Source organism: Topomyia yanbarensis, chromosome 2, assembly GCF_030247195.1.
Source record: "Topomyia yanbarensis strain Yona2022 chromosome 2, ASM3024719v1, whole genome shotgun sequence".
Classification (NCBI taxonomy): Eukaryota; Metazoa; Arthropoda; class Insecta; order Diptera; family Culicidae; genus Topomyia; species Topomyia yanbarensis.
The window spans coordinates 326,123,467-326,128,197 of record NC_080671.1 but is presented as its reverse complement, the minus strand read 5'-3'; positions in this window follow the sequence as shown (position 1 = coordinate 326,128,197).

Sequence of the window (4,731 nt, the reverse complement as noted above, 5' to 3'; positions counted from 1 at the left end):
GGGAAATGGAATGAATAAAAGAAATAAAAAGCATTCAAACTACTTCCGTTTTGCTTTTTCAGAACGTTTATAAATGATGGTGCATTCAGAGGGAGTTTGTGGCGGTTTCTTACGATGACGGCGTAGTGACTTAAGGGGCCATGCATAAATGACGTAGCATTTTGGGGGGTAGGGAGGGTGTACCAAATTTGTGACGAAGTGTGACGAGGGGGAGGGTAGGGTCAGAAGTTGTGCGACGTAGCATTAAGTTTAAAACCCATTGTTTAGAGAAAACAATTTAATGATCCTCCATTACCAAGAGAAATAAATTTAAATTCAAACAAGTTACGTTTGATGCGGTTTTTCATGAGGTAAATTTTACGATTCGCGGAATTACAAGTTCGCAAAAATACGAAAAGATTTTCTATGCGGATTTAACTTGCTAGTAGACTTATATTGGAAGCTGCATTAAATTTTTACTTCGGATTCAACCAAACAAAATTTAGTGATTTGGATGAACGTTTGCTTCTTAGAATCATTGGCAGCTGCAGGATTGTGAGAACTTCTCTTCATGCTCCCCTTGACATATAAAATTCAAAACGAAACTATCAACACTATATTTGTCATGAAATGGGCTTATTTTGCGCGCAATTTGCTGTTATAATGAAAATGTTGATAAAAATCGTCAAACATTTTGAAAGGACATGTATTTTAAATAATTGAAAAAGATGTGTAATTTTTTTCATCCCCCGACCGCTTTGCATGGGACGAGGGGGAAGGGGGTAGGTAAATGCTACGTTATTAACGAGGGGGAGGTTAGAATTTTGTGACCAAATGCTACGAGGGGGGAGGGAGGGGTAAAAAATCGCCTTAAAAAAGCTACGTCATTTGTGTACGGCCCCTAAGCTAAGCTGAGTAGCTTCCGTTAAGCATTATTTCAAACTATAATTGGGCTTTCCTCGTATGCAAACAACGATTGCCATCGCTTGTAGTGTAAACTCCTATTTAGCCTATGTTAAAGGGTGTCCCACATAAATTGAATCAAACGCTGTAGAAAATTATCCAGTGGATCGATCCCTTACAAACCTTAAGACAATAAAATATAACCCATTAGTAAGCTTTTGGCATATTTATTACAGTCAACTTAAATACCAGAACCTCGAATCTTACACTTAACTCCACTTATTGGGTTCTGGACACTTGGCTGCAGCTTCTTCAATACGGAAACTCACTTTTTATTCATGTCTTCCTCAGATTTGACCTTGAGCTGTTTCTCTAGTGCCTGCTTCATAATTGCCTTCTCGATGGGCCTTAGTTGGAGTGCGTTGGGGGTGTGAGAGGGGGGGGGGGTCATGTCCTTGTAGAGTATATGTCTGGGTGTACTGCTTCCGGGCCTGTGACGTCATGTTCTACAGTGGAACAGCAGAAGTATCCTCCCGAAAATCGATTTCTTTAAATTTTTACTAAATAGTTTGAAATGTGATGCTTTCGCATTATGTAAAACTTGGTTAACTTACGATATAAATCTCAACTTCCACGACTTTAATATAATTCGTCTGGATCGAGAAAACCCCTATGGAGGAGTACTTTTGGGGATTAAAAAGTGATATTCTTTCAACCGAATTAACCTCCCTTCGACACCAGGCATTGAAATTGTCGCTTGTCAAGTTTTTATCAAAGGCAAAGACCTTTGCATTGCTTCCATCTACATTCCTCCTAGAACTTCGGTAGGGCACCGAACGCTTTGTAATATCACGGAATTCTTACCGGCACCGCGGGTAGTTCTAGGAGACTTTAACTCTCACGGTACGGTATGGGGTTGTCTTCATGATGATAATAGATCAACATTAATCCACGATCTTTGCGACAAATTCAACATGACCATCCTAAACACGGGAGAAATGACACGGATTCCTACACCACCAGCATCGCGTTGGATTTATCGCTATGCTCGACATCGCTACAGTTAGATTGCAGGTGGAAGGTGATCCCTGATCTCCACGCTATCGATCATTTGCCTATCGTGATTTCAATTGCTAACGGTTCAAGACCATCGGAAACAATCAATGTCTCGTATGACCTCACACGGAACATTGATTGGAAGAGTTACGCGACCGCGATATCCGTTAAAATCGAATCCACCCAAGAACTTCCTCCGGAGGAAGGGTACAGGTTTTTAGCTGGCTTGATTCTCGACAGCGCGAATCAAGCTCAGACTAAACCAGTACCCAGCGCGAATACCCATGGGCGGTCTCCCACCCCGTGGTGGGACAAAGAGTACTCAGAGCTGTACGCGGAGAAGTCCACTGCATATAAGGCCTTCCGGGAAGACGGATTACCCGCTAGCTATCAACAGTATGCATCGTTAGAAAGGCGTATGAAGAGTCTAATGAAAGCCAAAAAACGCATTTATTGGCGCCGGTTCGTCTATGAGTTAACGAGAGAAACAGCGATGAGCACTCTTTGGGGTACGGCTCGACGTATGCGTAACCGAAACAATACCAACGGATATTCGCTTTCGCCAAGAAGATCTGTCCGGACTCTGTCCCGGTACAGAAAACGTACCGCGCCGCGTCTCCACGATACCGCGAACGAAACACCGGAAAACCAGCCTCCGGCCACATCTCGTATTGACCGATTGCAATGCTGTCCTGTTTTCGGAAGTTGTTCGAGAAAATGATCTTGTTTCGCTTTGATAATTGGGTTGAAGCAAATGGCTTACTGTCAGATACAGAATTTGGCTTCCGCAAAGGCAAAGGGACGAACGATTGCCTTGCGTTTCTTTCTACAGAAATCCAAATAGCCTATGCTAACAAAGAGCAGATGGCATCAGTCTTCTTAGATATTAAGGGGGCTTTTGACTCAGTTTCTATCAACATTCTGTCGGAGAAGCTGCACCAGCATGGTCTTTCGCCAATTTTAAATAACTTTTTGCTAAACCTGTTGTCTGAAAAGCACATGCATTTTTCGTGTGGCGATTTAACAACATCGCGATTTAGCTACATGGGTCTTCCACAGGGTTCATGTCTAAGTTCGCTACTCTACAATGTTTACGTGAATGGCATTGACGATTGTCTTGCCAATTCCTGCACGCTAAGGCAGCTTGCAGATGACGGTGTGGTCTCTGTTACAGGGCCCAAAGCTGCCGACTTGCAAGGACCATTACAAAATACCTTGGACAATTTGTCTGCTTGGGCTCTTCAGCTGGGTATTGAGTTCTCCACGGAGAAAACTGAGTTGGTTGTTTTTTCTAGGAAGCGTGAGCCGGCGCAACTCCAGCTTTTATTAATGGGTGCAACGATCAACCAGGTTTTCACATTTAAATATCTCGGGGTCTGGTTCGACTCTAAAGGTACCTGGGGATGTCACATTAGGTATCTGAAACAGAAATGCCAACAAAGGATCAATTTTCTCCGAACAATAACTGGAACATGGTGGGGTGCCCACCCAGGAGACCTGATCAGGTTGTACAAAACAACGATATTGTCGGTGATGGAGTACGGGTGTTTCTGTTTCCGCTCCGCTGCGAACATACACTTCATCAAACTGGAGAGAATCCAGTATCGTTGCTTGCGCATTGCCTTGGGTTGCATGCACTCGACCCATACGATGAGTCTCGAAGTGCTGGCGGGCGTTCTTCCGCTTAAAAATCGATTTTGGGAACCCTCATATCGATTGCTCATCCGATGCGACATTCTGAACCCGTTGGTGATTGAAAACTTCGAGAGGCTCGTCGAGCTTAATTCTCAAACCCGATTTATGTCCTTGTACTTCGACTACATGGCACAGAGCATTAATCCTTCTTCGTATAATCCCAACCGTGTTCGTTTCCTAGATACTTCTGATTCTACTGTATTCTTCGACACATCCATGAAGGAAGAGATTCGTAGAATCCCGTACCATATACGCCCGCAAGTGTTTCCCAATATATTTTATAATAAATTCCGAGAAGTTGACTGTGACAAAATGTTTTACACTGACGGATCAAATCTCAATGGGTCCACTGGCTTCGGTATCTTCAACAATACTATCACCGCTTCATTCAAGCTCAATGATTCCGCTTCAGTTTACGTCGCAGAGCTAGCTGCAATTCAGTACACCCTTGGGATCATCGACACTATGCCCACAGATTACTACTTCATCATTTCGGACAGCCTCAGCTCTATCGAGGCTCATCGTGCAATGAAGCCCAAAATGCAATTCCCATATTTCGTGGAGAAGATACGGGAGTCTCTGCGCAAGTTATCTCAAAAATCTTACCAGATTACCTTTGTTTGGGTCTCCTCTCATCGCTCTATCCCGGGTAATGAAAAGGCCGACTCTATAACAAAGGTGGGCGCTTTAGAAGGTGACATCTACGAAAGACCAATTTGCTTCAAAGAATTTTTTGGAATTTGTCATCAGAGGACACTCGACAGTTGGCAAAACTCGTGGAGCGATGGGGAACTTGGACGATGGTTACATTCTATTGTCCCGAAGGTATCAACGAAGCCTCGGTTCAGAGGGATGGATTTGGGTCGGGGTTTCATACGTGTAATGTCCAGGCTTATGTCCAACCACTACACATTGGATGCGCATTTGCGGCGTATTGAGCTTGCGGAGAGTAGTCGGTGCGCTTGTAATGAAGGTTTTCACGATATTGATCACGTTGTATGGGTATGCGCCGGGTATTGTGACGCCAGGTCGCAGTTAAAGATTTTCCGAGGTAGACCACCCAATGTTCCAGTTCGGGATATGCTGGCAAATCGAGAT